This window comes from Rhinolophus hipposideros (genome assembly GCF_964194185.1).
Source record: "Rhinolophus hipposideros genome assembly, chromosome: 12".
Lineage (NCBI taxonomy): Eukaryota > Metazoa > Chordata > Mammalia > Chiroptera > Rhinolophidae > Rhinolophus > Rhinolophus hipposideros.
Window position 1 is genome coordinate 7159650 of NC_138058.1, and position 17188 is coordinate 7176837.

Genomic DNA, 17188 nt, shown 5'->3' on the forward strand with positions numbered 1-17188 from the left:
TTTTTTTTAAACATTGATTTAAAGATATTATTCAACACAAGAGTGAAAATAAAAATAAATTAATTTATATGTAAATCAAATTATTACCTAGAAAATCTAAAAGCAAAATAAAAACCTGTTACAACTAATAGAAGATTTTAGTAATGTCTAATAGACATTAGACTTCGGATATCAAAAACTTTTCCATATGTTAGAGATAGAAAATCCTATAGAACAAAATTGACCATATGCTAAGGATGTACAAGAAAACCCTATGTGGCTTTACAGATGGGTATGATTTAGAGAATATAAAAAAGAGCCATAAAATAACATGTAAATTGGTGTTAAACATGGGGTTCTACAAAACCCCAAAATATCTGGCATTGGCTTACTGCTACGTGGTGGGTGGCTAGAAAATGCTATTGCATGGTGGAAAGATGGTGAATCATTGCAAAATATTTGGGAGGCCAATCTTTAGATTGCCTAAGATATTTGTGCTCAAGGGGAAAAGATTGGAAAATAAATGCTAATCATGGGTTTCAGTTGCTATTAGCCGTCTTTGGCAAGGTATCATTGGAAAGAGATGAGCCCTAGAAAGAACTGGCCAGTTTGCAAGAGAAATGAAAAAGAAAGAGAAAAATTCCAGAAATTTAGGGCATTGCAGTGTTGAAAAAATTGACCACTTATAAGCCCCAAACAGTAAGAGATATTGTAAGATGGGCCTTCGGAATATAAAGGCTCCTTATACTTCAGCTTTATGTTAAAAATGTGTGTCTAACAGTGGGTTAGGATTTACAGAGTCAACATACCTTCCTCTAAATGCAGAGAGAAAGACATGTTGGCAAGTGTGTGAAGAAATGCCATGTGGAAATGCATTGTCATGAAAACAAGTAAAGCCCGTGTAACTGAATGGAATGAAATATGTAAGGAGCTCACTAACTTTTGCTACATGTCATGTTTTAAGTATAATGTGAAGAAAAGGTCCCATGTTCAAGTGAGTAGAAACTGGTGATTTCAACAAAGTTTACCATATTTCTCAGAACTTACTTGCTAATGAACCTCATAAATCTTCAAGAAGATACTATGATTTCTCAAAATTTGTTTTCCCGAAATGTTCTATAGCTCTGTTCCACTAATAAAACAAATATCAATACACCGTACACCTGAAACTAATATAAAATAATATTGAATATCAACTGTAAAAAAATAGTCACGGGGATATAAAGTACAGCACAGGGAATATAGTCAATAATATTGTAATAATTATGTATGGTGTCAGATGGGTAATAGACTTATTAGGGTTATCACTTTGTGAGGTATATAAACGTCTAATTACTATGTTGTTTTGTACACCTGAAACTAATAAGAAAAAAAAAAACAGGAAACTATCAACATGCTTAAGGATACTCTTTCATAGAAAATAGCTTGGGAAATTAAGAAACAAAACACTGATTATATTAGGTTGGTGCAAAAATAATTGTGGTTTAAAAGATTAAAAATAATTGCAAAACCACAATTATTTTTGCACCAACCTAATATTAAAAATGGACATTTCAGTAAGTATAAGTATACTAAAATGAGAATGTCAAGGTAAATAAGATAAGATCCACTTTCATACGGCTGAGAAATCTCTTACCGAATCAACCTTCTCACTGATAACAACTATAAAACAACTCTCTGAAGACACTGGAGAATGATGAAAAATAAGTGCACAAAATATCAGTAAAGTTACAGATGATCTGAATGACATTCTCAATCACTTTGACCTAACTGGCATTCAGAATACCCTACTCTCAACCACTTCAGAATACACATCTTCTCACACACACACGGTCATTCACCATGATAGCTATAAAGTACATATCAGTAAATTTAAAAGGGTTGAAATGAGGCACAGTCTACTCTTTGAATATAGTGGAACTGAATTAGAAATTGGTTACAGTAAAATATCTAGGGAAACTTCTGATATACGCAATATAAACAAAGAAATTTAAAAATATTTTAGATTGAAAGATAATGAAAATACATTATATCAAATTTCCACCTAAGATGGTCTAAGACTCTTTTGAATGACACTTTGCTGCAGAAAAGGTGGCCATAAAATCAGAAAAAAACAACATATAAAGGTATTGGGAGATGATTAGAAGCAGACAGACTTTGGTGGGACATTTCCATTTGGAAGAGGAGTGACACAAGTCAGTTCTGGGGTCCTCAGCTTCTAACATGAGAGTAAGTTCCACTGGAAGGACTTGATCCCCAGCAGCAGAGGGTATGTGTGCGAAAGCCCGATTTTTTTTCCTTGGAGACCCAGAAAAGAGAAGATGCCAAACTGTGAACCATGAAAAGAGTGGGGAAACTTCCAAGGAAGAGAGCTACTTAATTAGGGAATAAAATTAATTCTGAAAACAACAAGAACAAAAGTAAATAAAAATAAAATGGGCAATCGGTTTGAACAGATGCCTCTCAAGAGAAGATACGCAAATACTTTTTAAGCGCATCAAAATATTCTCAGCATCACTAATTATCAGACATGCAAATTAAAGCTGCAATGAAATATCATTTTACACGCATTAGAACAGCTGAAGTAAAAAGCCTCACATCATCAAGTCTGGGTAAGGATATAGAACAACTGGAACTTTCATGCATTGTTTGAACGAAATGCAAAATGGTACAGCCACTATAGAAAACAGAGTTATAATACCTATCCATAATTCTACTTGTAGGTAGTTACTCAACAATATGGAAAATATATATCCCTCCCAAATATATACGTGAATGTTCGTAGCAGCATGATTTATCATAGCCCCAAACCCAAATGACTGGCAACTGATAAAAAGATCAATAAATTCTGGATTACTATGCAGCAATAAACAGGAGCAAAATATGTTATGTGTAAACAGCATGATGAATCTAAAAATAGTTTATGCTAAATTAAAAAAAAAATCCATTCTACTAACATGATTTTATTTCTATGAAATTCTAGAAAAGGCAAAACTATAGAAAGTAGATCACAGGTCTCCTGGGATTGTCAATGAACAGAGCGGAAATTGAATGACAATTTTCAGAGTGGGAGATCATTCTTTTATGTGCATTGTGACCGTTCATTACTTAAGTACAAAGAAGGATTCACCTTCCATTGAACACAAGCCTTGTGCCTTTTGGGGTACATATTCCTCAGTATAAAATTCTCTTCTTTGCATGATGAAATCTCTCTCATGTCTTGAGGCTCAGCTCAGATATGACTTCTGTTATAAACACATTTGATTAATTGGAGGCTTTTTTTTCTTGGTACTCCCTTCCACAGCTCTTTGTACCAAATCTTTATCACATTATTTTAAAATATCTGGGTTTCTTTTTCAGTCTCTTTTTTAAAAAAAGTGCTCCTCCTTTAGAAAGTGAGCTCTGCCCTATTTTCGGACCATTGCAAGCATCCAGCTGAAACCCCTCAACAAATAGAACATCACGACATATGTATTAGGTTGGTGCAAAAGTTACGGCGGCTTTTGCAATTATTTTTAACCTTTTAAACCACAATTACTTTTGCACCAACTTAATATTTTATGCTGAAATTTCTGATTTCCTGAACAATTTTTACTAAAGAGACTGTTGTGTTACTTTCTTTTGCTATTTCCTTTTCTTTTTAAGAAGATCCCATCAAATTGTTTCTCTTTTTTCTTTTTTTTAAACTTTTTATATTTAAGTGTATTTTTCCAGGACCCATCAGCTCCAAGTCAAATAGTTGTTTCAATATAGTTGTGGAGGGCACATGCAGCTCACAGTGGCCCATGTAGGGATCGAACCGGCAACCTTGTTGTTCAGAGCACCGCATTCTAACCAACTGAACTAACTGGCCGCTCCCTCAAATGATCTCTTAGAGCACTCACTTTCGCCATGTTTTTTTTTTGCTAACAGACTTTCACAAACTTCTTTTGAAATTGTTCATTTATGTATCTATTTTTCTTCACTCATCCTTTGGAATAAACATTCCTTAACATCCTAAGAGAATCTTTTTGTTAAATAATCCTATATATTTTATATTTTTCATGGAGAGTTGATATTGAGAAACAATCATTTTTCTACTATTTGTATTTCCTCTTATTCTGTGCCTTACAATATAGCCCATGCAGCTTAAAATTACCATATATAATTTTGTATAGTACCATTACATTTCTCAACCAGCAATGCCTTGCCCCAATTTCCCTAAAACTTTCTCATAGTATTTATATTTCCTTTATTTTAACCCTTTCTAATCCTTCTTCAGCCTCTTCGTATCAGTAGACATACATGCCTGAAAGGCTTACAATTCATTTTAGCCTGTGATGATGTGAAGTAATTACACACCACAATTTTGTTAACATATTATGGTCATCATGCTGGCTGCCTTAGTAACAGCACTGTTTCTAAGAAATCCTCAGTAGGAGAATGTCTTGTTAATTATAACTAGGCTAACATTGCATAGGAATAGTATATTTTATAAAACCTTTATAGATTAAGCAAGGCTAGCAACTTCTTTGAGATTAAAAGATAATTTAGACATGGTGGGAAATTTAGACATAGACAGTATTAGTCAGAAACTTCCGGACTAATCCTTATTGGTGAACCATTGTTAAGAAGAGAATCTTTCCCCCAGTTTCCAGTTGTCATTGTAGACAATCTATTGCCAATTTTATAGATGAGGCAATGGCATCAGTAGAAGTTACCTCATGGAAATAAATAACTTTTTCCAAGCCCAAGAGTGGAGCTCCATAAATGGTGGAGCAAGATTTGAATTCAGCTCTATCTGATATCAAAACTAATACTTTTTCTGAGACACCAGGCTGTCTCTCTGTGACAATCTTTTCAAAAATATGTGTTTATTACCAACATTTCCATACACACACACAAAAGCAGAGAACAATATTACATGAACGTCAATCAGATTCTACATTTGTCAAAGTTCGTTCACTTTTGCCTCTATTTCTTTGTATCTCTTCCTTTTTCTTTTTCTTTGTTACAGTATTTTGAAGTAAATCTCACATGTTATGTTTTTTTTAATTCCTATGTATTTTTGTATGCATGTTAAAAGATAAAGGTTTTCTTATATAACAATGTCTTTATTACACTGGAAAAAGTTAACAATGATTCTTTAGTATGAGATATCTCAAAATATCTGCAGAAGTCCGTATTAGAAGAGAAAGAGTCTACACATCATCTCAATATTTTGGTCTGTGATTCTTTTATTCAGAGTTATTAGCAGGTTTTGGTATCAATGTTAATATATATTTCAAAATAAGAATAAGAAAAATTCCTTTGTTTTTCCATGCTCTGGAGCATTTTAAGAAGTATTGGAATTATCTGATCTCTAAAGGTTAAACTCCCCTGTGAATCCAATTTGTAGGCAGTTTGGGGAAGTCAGTTTTGTTGTTTGTTTCTTTTTTATTTTTGTTTTCAGGGGACAACTTTGATAAATTATGCTATTCCTTCCATTGTAATAGGTCTGTTTACCCTTTATGTTCCTACTGAAGTCAATTTTAGTAAATTATTTTTCAATAAAAGCCTATTTATTTTCTTTTTCTTTTCCTTTATCTCACTTTTATATCTAATGGTTTATAGTCTTTTGGTACTGTTGTTTTTAAACAATTTTCTCTATATCAATGGTAATTTTCCCCTTATCATTTCTTGTTCTATATATTTTGGTTTATTCTATTTTTTGAACATTTAGGTGAAGCAGTAGGGTCTTTTTTTTTCCTGTTAGAGAACTGCTTATGAATTTATTAGTTTGTTTTTAATTCTTCAACTTCTTTAATCTTTGTTAATTACTTCATTTTTCATTCTTTTGGTATCCTTTTTGTTATTTTTCTTTTTTTGATTTGGATATTTAATTATTATGTTTTCAGTTTCATTCATGTAGTTATTTCATGTTATGATTTTTTTTTTCTTTTTGGCAGCCATGTTAGTCATAACCCACATTTTGGAATGCTGGGTATTTATTATCAGTATTATCTAGGAATCATAGATGTACTTTTATATTGTTTTTCCTTTTTATCTATAGGTTGCTTAATGAACACTTTTGTTAATTTCCTCCCAGGACTCTTCTAATTTTACTAACTTTTTGTTTCCTTTAACTGAAGTTAGAAAACATGATTTGTGTTATTTCTTTTTATTAGTTTATTGAGGTTGCTTTTAAATATCAATAAATAAGAAATTTTTATAAACATTTCATGTGCATTTACAATCATTAGGGTATGGTATATAGCCTGTTATCCATACTGATTATGTCCCTCTAACCTATGATTGTCCAGATCTGAAAGACGTAGTTTAGTTCTCCTTTTTTTAATGTTTGCTAATCTTTTCATATCCTGTGGTATCTGTTTCATGAAATGTGCCTTTGTGTTATAGTAATGCCGTATTTCCATTGTACATTTTAAACTTTATTATGTGCCCTTATTTGTCTTGTTAAAAGGTTTTACCATGGATTGTAACTTGTCTAATATTAAGTAGATGGCCCATTTTTTAAGTTGTTTAATAATTATTTACCTATCCTTTCGTTTGAACTTTCCTGAATCACTTTTGTTAGAGGATTATTTCTTTAATGCAGCCTAGAGTTGAATAGAGCTTCACTGGCCAGTCTGAAAATATTTTTCTTGTTACAGATGAGTTCAGCCACAACTTTCTAGTGTGTCCATTGTCTAAGTATTGTTGAGGCTATTCATACCTTTCTCTTTTAATAGTTCTGTATGTTTTGTTGTTGTTGCCTGTGTTTAAAAGAAGTGGATTTTCCTGAAACTTTAGGAAAAGGTTCCTGGTTGGGGTGTGGATAAGGATGAGGGCAGCTAGTAATACATTTTTCCAAATTTCACTGATCCAGGGCTCCCCAAGCAGGAGTTATCTGGAAGGACTTATCGCCTGTGGATTTTCTGTTTCTCCTTGCTCAGTATGTTCAGTAAAAATTCTTGGATCCAGCCTTATGCTCTCACCATAGAACTTGGTTGGCCTTGCCTCCCAATGTGATGCTTTTGGTTTCAGATTTTGTTTTGTTGTTAGTGTTTTCTGAGGCCTGCTTCCCTAAACAGCCATTGTCTAAGCATTGTGTCATCCAGATGCTCCCACCCCAGTGTCTCAGTCCACCCATTTGGGTTTCTATCCATAGTGGCTTTTCTTCCTGCTGAAGCTGTCCTCCTGTAAAGGAGTATGAAATTAACACTTGTGGCATGCACAAAAGCTGACAGGATTTTTCCATTTTGCTGATCATTTTTAAATGTTAGCCTTAGATTCCAGCAAGATTGGGTTGTCTCATTTTGTGGGAGATTTTTTTTTTTTTTTTTTGGCGTCCAAGGGACCCCTCACTTAGAGTTCCTACCACCCAACTCTCCTGATGCAACAAGTGCTTCTATGGGGAATCACCTAGAGCCTAATGTTGATTACAGTTTGTACCCTGTTCCTCAACCCAATGACGATTTTTAGTGAGTTTTAGGGAGACTCGAAAAATAGGCTGCTATGATTGTGTCACAGGAAGTTGTTTTCTTTTTTCTTTGATTTAAAAATGTTAAATGTATTGGGGTAACATTGGTTAATAACAATAAATTTCAGGTGTACAATTTTATAATACAACATCTGTATACTACATTGTGTGCTCATCACGCAGTTTAGTCTCCTGTCACCATATATTTGACCCTTTCATCCTCTACATCTTCTCTCCATCCTCCCTTTCCCCCTGGTAAACACCATTCTATTGACTGTTCTTAGGAGTTTGTTTTTGTTTATTCATTTCTGGTTTTTTTTTTTTCTGTTTTATATTCCCCATGAGTGGAATCATATGGTTCTTGTCGTTTTCTGCTGGATTTATTTCATTAGCATGATACTCTCAAGATCCATCCATATTGTCACAAATGGCAATATTTTATCTTTTTTATGACAGAGTAGTATTCCATTGTGTGTGTGTGTATGTATATATATATATATATATATATATATATATATATATATATATATGTATATATATATATGCCACACCTGCTTTATCAATCATTCATCGAAGGACACTTAGATTGTGTCCATGGAACAATAAAATACAAAGAAAAGATAGACACTAAACTTATGGACTTTGGTCTCAGAGGGGTTTTTGTGAAGTTGACTCCAAAGGCAGGGGAAGTAAAAGCAAAAATAAACGAATGGGACTACATCAAACTATAAAGCTTCTGCACAGCTAAAGGAAGTTGTTTCCTATAGCACTTGTTGAAAGAGTTGTAATACATAGGAAGAATCAGTAGAAATAAAAATGCTATTGTAGTGGAGGAGAATGCCAAAGATAATGGCAAATTCATACTGATTTTTGAATTTTTACAATGTGTATGTGGTAATGGTCTTCTCCTCCACTCTATGTAGCAAACCAGGAGAAAATGTGCCTGCTCCACGTTTCCTCTTTGAGGTGATTTTGAGAAAGGGAGTATTTTTGGGTGACTTGCAAAATAAAATTACTCTGAAGTTCTTATTGTTAATTTTAGAGCACTGCCTAAATCTCAGAAGCAGTCCTGAATATGGATACATTTTTCATGAAAACACTAAACAGCCTTACAAACTGCGTGTGTGTATTTACATTTATATATTATCTAATACTCTTTCTAAAACTGTTAGTGCTTTCATTAGAAAGATAATTTCCGAGTGCACCTTCCAAAAATATAATTATTCTAAAATTGTACATGACTATTTAGAACATTCAAATGAAGTGGGTGGTCCTTAAAAATAGATTCTTATGCAAGTTTCACAGTGAGATCACCGATTTTATTAGCTAACTAAGTTTACTTTTACAGTGTTATCTAGATACACTGTGGAATAAATAGACAATAAAGATGGCAAGAAGAAAGAAATTAAATTGATTAGGTATGAGACAATTAAAAAAAAAAATGTTCAGATTGTGTTGTCTGAAATTTGTCACAAAATTACCAGAATTTTCATTGTTATGAGGCTTAATTGAGAGAGATAATATTTTCTTCTCTAAAGAAATAACTATTGTTTTCCATGGCAGAAAATCCTGGTTTGTTGAAAAGGTTTTGAAAGAGGGTTTAGAAGAGGATGACAAAATGAAAGCCTTTTCAGTGGCCTGTGGGAAGGCAGGGTTTGTCTTAAGATGGAATTTGGAACACAGTATTTCCCTCACCAAACTGTCACTCAGTTTTCAAGGTGGAATTTAAATAACCCCATTGTTTTCTAAGAACTACTTTGACCACTCTATTCTACAGCATTACAATGGCACTGATTCCCTTCCAATGCATTTACTTTCAAGATTCCTTCTTGAATATTATGTTGTCTTATATGAGATTTATCTTTCTCATCAAAATAAGGGATCTTACAAGTAACAATTCTGGATTGAAGGATTTAACTTGACTTTCCAGAGGCAAAACTCCAAACTACAATTCTGCCATATGTGAATTTCAAAAACTAAGTAAGACTTCTTGTCAGGGGAAAATTGAAAAGTCTTCCTAAATTTAGCGAAGGGTTATCTTTTAAAAATTAGTTCCTGTGACACAAAGATTAGAATGGTTATTTGCTTTTTTTCTTAGTATTTCAGAGATACTTAAAAGTTAAAAATGAAAGACACATCGAACATCAATACCTAGTTATTTAATATCTTCAGGACAAAATATTTGAACCCAAATATCTAGTAACTTTGAGCATTTAAGTAGGGTCTAGAAATGGGCAGGGATAGGGTTGTGAAGTGGGCAGGAGAAAAAAGGAAAGAGAACTCTTCATTTGTGGAGTGCTTGTTGTAAGTCTTACTATGCACATGTTTTATATTATTAATTTAATATTCAAAACAATACTGTGAAATGTGTACTACTGTTACATCTATTTTATGGGTAGAAAAGTATGCCTATAAAGGCTAAATAATTTGTCCAAGTTCAAACCATAGTATAGTCAATAGTACAATGATAATTGAAGTTACACGATAAGATTTCATACTCTACGTGCCATATTCCTCTCTGGAAGTTTATAGCATTAAAATGTAGAAGCATCTTATAAGTTTCAGTTTAAGATGTTTATTTTAAACAATTATTTGCGATAGTCATTTTACATGAAAATTTGGTTTTATGATACACTATCCCACATGATATTTATTTGTCATGTGTATATAATATTATTATCCCATATAACAAATAATTCATCCAACTTGGAAAATGGTTTGAAAACTGTTATTTCATCTATCATCTATCTATGTATCTATGTATCCATGTATCTATGTATCTATCTATCTATCTATCTATCTATCTATCTATCTATCTATCTATCTAATCATCTTCTATCTCTTTGTCCATCATATACCCAAATGAAAATCCTCAGAGAAATTACACAATTTTCCTGATGTAATATAATAAGCAACAGTTTGGAATTAAATTCTTTCTTTCCCCCCTTTTTTTTTAAATCAAAGGTTCACATTTTGAAAAAATGTTAATGGTGTAAAGCAGGGGTCAGCAAAATTTTTTATAAAGTTCCAGATAGCAAATATGTGATTCTTTCTGGGCTGTATGGTTGGTAGGTCTCTATTACATACCTCTCACTCTTTGCCACTGCATCCCTAAAGCACATCCCTAAAGCCACAGACAACATTGTGTAAGTGAATACACAAGACTGTGCTCTAATAAAATTTTATGTACAAAACAAATGGTATACCACATTTGGCCTCAGGGCCATAGTTTATTGACCCTTGTGTAAATATATATAATATATATCAGAGTCACACAAGAACACAACTTTTGTATGGCCTCCTTTTATGAGATTAAAAATAATTCCCACTCAATCCATCCCTTAGCAGAGGCAACCATACCATATATTCTTTTTGCCTATAACCAGAACTTTATATAAATAACATTATTCAGTAGTGGTCTTTTATGTCTGGCTTGGTATCAGTTTTGATTTTTGTGTAACAAGTTACCACACATTTTGTGGCTTCAAACAATAATTGATTATCTCACAATTTCCATGTGTCAGGAATCCAGGAATAGCTCAGCAAGGCCCTCTGCTCAGGATCTCACAGGGTAGAAACCACGGTCTGCAGGGCTGCAATCCCATCTGGATCTCTAAGTCTTCTTCTAAGCTCACTTCCGTTTTGACAGAATTCTGTTCTTTGTGGTCGTAAGACTGAGGTCTGCCCTATAGGCAATTTATAACCTGGCTGTTTGCTGATTCAAGGAGAACAGGGTGATGTCTCTCTTTAGCAAGAACTTTCATTTGATAAGTCAGACTTACCCAATATAATTTCTCATTTAATTAACTCAAAATCAACTGGTTTTGGAACATAACTGTTGACGTATGCTGTAACCTAATCATAAGAGTGACATCCTTCCTATTCACAGTTCCCACCAATACACAAGGGGAAGGGATTTTACAGGATTACACTGTGTGAGGGTATTCCAATCTTGAGGGAATACCATAGACTTCTTTTCCATGTATAAGATTTACCAATGTTAATGACATCATAGCACATATTTGTAGTCTTTCGCTGTAAAAATATACTACGATTTTTTAATGTGCTCTCTTATTGGTAAACTTTTTTTGTCTAATTTTTGTCTATTATGAATAAAACTTCTATGAATATTTTTATACAAATTTTTTTGTGGACAATTTTTTTTTCATATATTTAGATAAAAACAAATTGGTGGGCCATAAGAAAGGTGTAACTTTTTAATAAAAAAATATTACCCCATAATACATCTGATAAGGGGTTAATATCCAAAATTTATAAATAATTTACCACTTACTACCAAAAAACAAACAATCTGATTAAAAAATGGGCAGAGGATCTGAATTGATATTTCTCTGAATAACATATATTATAGCCCAATTGACATGTGAAAACATGCTCAATGTCACTAATTATAATGGAAATATAAATTAAAACCTCAAGGTATCACCTCACACCTGTCAGAATAGCCATCATCAATAAATCAACAAACAACAAATGTTAGCAAGGATATGGAGAAAAGGAACCCTCATGCACTTTTGGTGGGATTGCAAATAGGTGCAGCAACTATGGAAAACAGTATGGAGGTTTCTCAAAAAACGTAAAAATAGAACTACCTATGGTGCAGAAATTCTACTTCTGGGTGTTTATTCAAAGAAATCCAAAACATGAATTCAAAAAGATATATACACCCTTATATTCACTGTAGCATTATTTACAATAGCCAAGATATGGAAGTAACCCAAGTGACCATCAATAAACAATTGGATAAAGAAGATGTGGTATGTATATACAATGGAATAATACTTGGCTATAAAAAAGAATGAAATCTTGCTATCTGCAACAATATGGATGGACCTAGAGGATGTTATGCTAAGTGAAAGAAGTCAGACAGAACAGACAAATACCATATGATCTCACTTACATGTGGAATCTAAAGATCAAAATAAATAAACAAAATAGTAACAGACTCATAGATGCAGAGAACACACTGATGGTTGCCAGATGGAAAGGGGTTTGTGTGGATGGGTGAAAAAGGGGAAGGGAATAAGAAGTACAAATTGATTGTTACACAGTAGTCATGGGGATGTAGGGTATAGCATAAAGGATATAGTCAATAATATTGTAATAACTATGTATGGTGTCACAGGAGAGCTAGATTTGTTGGGGATCACTTTGTAGATTATATAAAATCTAACCACTATGCTGTGCACCTGAAACTAATATAAAATAATATTGAATGTCAACGGTAATTTTAAAAAAAACAATTAAATGGAATGTTGCTAAGTCAGTTTAGTGAGAATCCTCTCATGTTTGTAATCTGATCAAGTTCCTCTTCCCCTACCTTTTATATCTAAGTCTTTGTAGCTATGTCTTGGTTTGCCTTTAGCAACCACCCTTGCACCAGTTGAGCAAGAATCCCCACCCTTAATATCTGATCACATTCCTCTTAGTAATTTTTCATCCTCTCACTTTAATCTTTGGCTATAAATCCCCACTGTCTTTGTGGTATTTGGAGTTGAGGCCAGTCTTTCCCTTCTTTTGGAATAATCTTGAATAAAGTCACCCTTACCATTTTCACAAGTGTCAGATTAATGTTTTTACACTTTTGAGGTCCTTTATGTCTTCAAACTCATCTAGAGTAGACCTAAAGTTAGGGCTAGAGGAGCTCTATTTGCATGGAGTGACCCTTCTGGGATCTCAGACGAGGCCCACTTTATTGCCCTAGGCATCACTATTTCCCTCACAGATTTCCAGCTGCTGTGCCCTTCACAGAGATTGCACATACACAACTTAGTATTTTGACAAGGACTTAAGGAGGACTCTAAGCAGCTATGAGGAGCCCCTTTTCTACCTAACTCCATCCTCCTTGGTACCATGCTCTTCATCTTTCAGCCCCCTCGTTTAGTCCACACCGTGATCACTGACTCTTGGTCTTATAGTGACCATCATGCTCTGCTTGAACTCCTCCTTGCACTGCAATCTAGAAGGTTCCTTCTGGGGATATTGTGGCAATGACATTGTGTGTATCCCTCCACTCTTCTGCCTGTTTTCCAATGTCTGAAGACAGTTGTTGCATATACTTTGTCCAGTGTTAGAGTTGTTTAAAGAGAGTTATTCCTGTATTTGTTACTCTGTAATTGCCAGAATCAGTATTTCTAAGTTTTATTTTAAGTCCTTTCTTGGCCTTGAGTCTTAAGTCTTTGAACTGCATTCTCTAAGACCAAATTAAAAACTTAAACATAAAAAAATTTAATTCAAAGCACTGCATCTTCTTTTACTTAAATATTTTGTACATCTGGCTCTTCAACCCTTCCCTTTCTCCAAGTCTGCACTTGCTATTTGAATATGAGCTGTTTCGTCTCTGCTAGGGAAAAAACAAAAACAGAAAAATCCCCACTCAATCTAATGTCCAACATTGGTAAAACTGGGTGCAATTCTGTATGTATTTCTGCCTAAGAAGAAATAGTTAACAAAATCTGGGAGTTCTTCTCAAAGATTAAGAAATCTCTAGTTATAGAAAAACAAACAAAACAAAAAATCTTTATAAAAATTTGATATTTAATCATTGGCATTTTACTACTTAGATGTGCTTTTATATGTTTTTGGTCCAGTTTTATAATATGTTCATAGGTATATAATTTTAGGGAAAGACAGGAGATGTCAGCTAAACCTTTTATTAGTGTTAGTGAAGAAGTTTCCAGAATGGTATGAAAAGTGGATCTAGGTGACAAGGTCGAGCCTCTCTTGTATGACATCATGATATGGCTGTGCTCATAATTTCTTTCCTTGAGTATTGTTTTTGATATGTGACAAAAGAAGCACCTCCATTACACAGAAAATTATAGGCTAGGGTGAAAGCTGTATTTTATATCAATCTTTAAAGAAACCTGGGTGAAGAACTTGTGGTTTTATCACTAATAAAACCCAAAGAAAATTGCATGACTTGCTTGGACTCTTATTTCAAACTCATTTCTAAAACTGTACACTGCTCCCCATCATTATGGCAATAATTCAGAATAACATGGTAATATACAGGAAAGCCATTGTACATTTACATTATCAATATAACTATATATATATATTTTTTTTTATCATGGGAAAAAGCTTGCCTGTGAAATGATAGCTAAGGGCCACCAGAAAGAAAGCCATGAATAAAGTGGAAATCCTGTGTTTACTGGCTCCTGTGGTTCAGGCCAGCAAGGGTCACTGAACTTCACTTCCTATATTCTACTCTCTGACTCCAATTCTTTGAAGCCTACCATAGAAACGAAATCAGTTTCCTTATGCTAGCGAAAACCACCCAGAAGCATCAGCCACTTTCTCAAGATGGAATTCTCCATTCTTCTTTAAGCGTAAGTATATGTGTTCACATGATTATCATGCACACATTATAATTGTTTTGAGCTAAAATTTCAATTTGTAAATATAAGTCAAGCAACAACCCAGCTATTGACATCCAATATGATGCCTTTATACATTGGCTTATTCTGACAACTGCCGCTTCCTTCATAGTAGTTTAGAATTATGAGACTCTCATGAGGAGATTGGTTATCACTAAGGTAAATGACAAATCAATGGGAGAACAGTCACCCAAATTGTATCTACTTTCCAGGTCATAGGAAAATAAAAAATAAAGTCTTTCTCGTGTACACAAAAAGCCTACTCACAGATTTCTGCAATTCAGCCTTTGAATATTTCATTTCCTCAGTAGGTTATAAACACAAGCTCCACTTCTTGAGCTCATTTCTCTCCTTTATTTTAGTACTCCAACTGCACTTACCTTCCTTCTGCTGCTAGAATTTGTCATACTCTGTCTCAGTGCCTTTGCACTTGCTATTACTTTTGTTTAAAATCTGTGACTTTCCCTCTTTCTCATTTTTGAGAGCTTAGTTCAAATGTCATTTCTGCAGGAAGCCTTTCCTGATCAGCGCCCTGTGTCTTTTTTTTTTTCAATTAAAATTTTTTTGGGTGACAATCGCTATTAAAATTACATAGGTTTCAAGTGTACAATTCTATAACACATCGTCTATGTATCACATTGTGTGTACACCATCCAGAGTCAGTTCTCCTTCCATCACCATGTATTTGACCCCGTTTACCCTCATCTACCATCTTCCTGCCCCCTTACCCTCTGGTAACCACTAAAATATTGTCTCTGTCTATGAATTTTTGTTTCTTTGTTTGTCTTGTTCCTTTCTTGTTTTCAGTTTTATATCCCACATATCAGTGAAGTCACATGATTCTCAACTTCTTTTGTGTGACTTATTTTGCTTTGCATAATAATCTCAAGATCCACACATGTTGTTGCAAATGGTACTATTTTATGTTTTCTTATGGCAGAGTACTATTCCATTGTGTATATGTCTTTAATACCAGGATTTGCTGTTTCTATTTATTTATTCACAATTTTATGTGATAAATTCCTCTTCCCACTCCACACTGTAAGTTCCTTGAGGACTGAGACTATGTATATTTAACTCACTATTTTATCCCTGGGACATAGTGCAATGCATAATGCAGAATAGGTCCTCAATAGACAAATATGTTTTTAATGTTAGAAACATTTTACAATAAAATTGTTCATGCACTAATCATCCCTTAAGTTACCTGGGACTTTATTTTTTCTTATTTTTCCTTCCTTCATTCCTCCTTCATTCTTTTATTCTAAAACTTTCAGGTGGACTTTCTCAAAAGGTAGAAGATGAGGATATCTTAAAAAAGTAGGTCTTGTTTATGGAGACAAAAATATATTGGGCTTAATTCCATCCTAAACTACTCTAGCAGAAAATCTCAAGAACTAGAATCAAAGATCCAGAATGCAGATTGCATTCAGATTTCTTCACAAATGTATTGCAATTTTCTAGAACAGTGCCTGGCACATAACATGAGGACTTCACCAGGTATTTGTTAAATGAACAAATTAACTAAATAGACAAAGGAATACTAGCATGTAACCCTGGTGGCTTATAAAATATGTTCTTTTTAGTTAACTCTTTTACTACGAATTAGTTGTAAACTTTTGTCAGAAAATTTTGAATTTTGCTAGTGAGTGTAGAAAAATCAGATGACTTCATGCAATTTTGGCAGTTGCCTGTACAGAAAATTATTGCTTCCTTTATGTTGTGGCTCTAGAAAGTTTTCAATAGGAAAATGAAAACATTTGATACTAATTCTAACACAGTGAAGTTTCTAAATGGTTTATTTTTTTACATTATATTGGAAGGAGAGGCATTTTAATGACTCCCATTGTGTCAGTGTAAACTAATCTCTGGATATTCTATTCAGTTATCAGGGTAGGAGGAACACACATTTCTCTAGTTTTATGTAATTTTCCATCTTCCTTTATTTGTATAAGGAATTTCTTTCAAAGGATAGAATTTATGTTTCAAAAATAAGTGATGAATATTTGCATCCCTAACGCTATTATTTATTTAGTAATTTCTTCACCACCTCAGATTGGAACTCTATTGAAATATTAAACTTTAGTAATGTAGCAAAATTAATTTTGGCCAGGGAGTGCACAGTTCTCGGTGAATACTGAGTCACTTGCAAAGTTGGGTTGGCCAGTCTTTCCAGAAATCTGCTTTAAAGAGATGCCAAGCCATTCTTTGCAGTTGACATATTTGTTGAGGATGTTGTAGCAGGAGATAATGACATGAATGTGGTTCTTATCCACAAAGTCCTTACTCTGGTATATGTAATGTGGACACATTGTTACAAAGCAATAGGCAATCCTTGCCTTGTAAATAATTGCTTCAAAGATGTGAT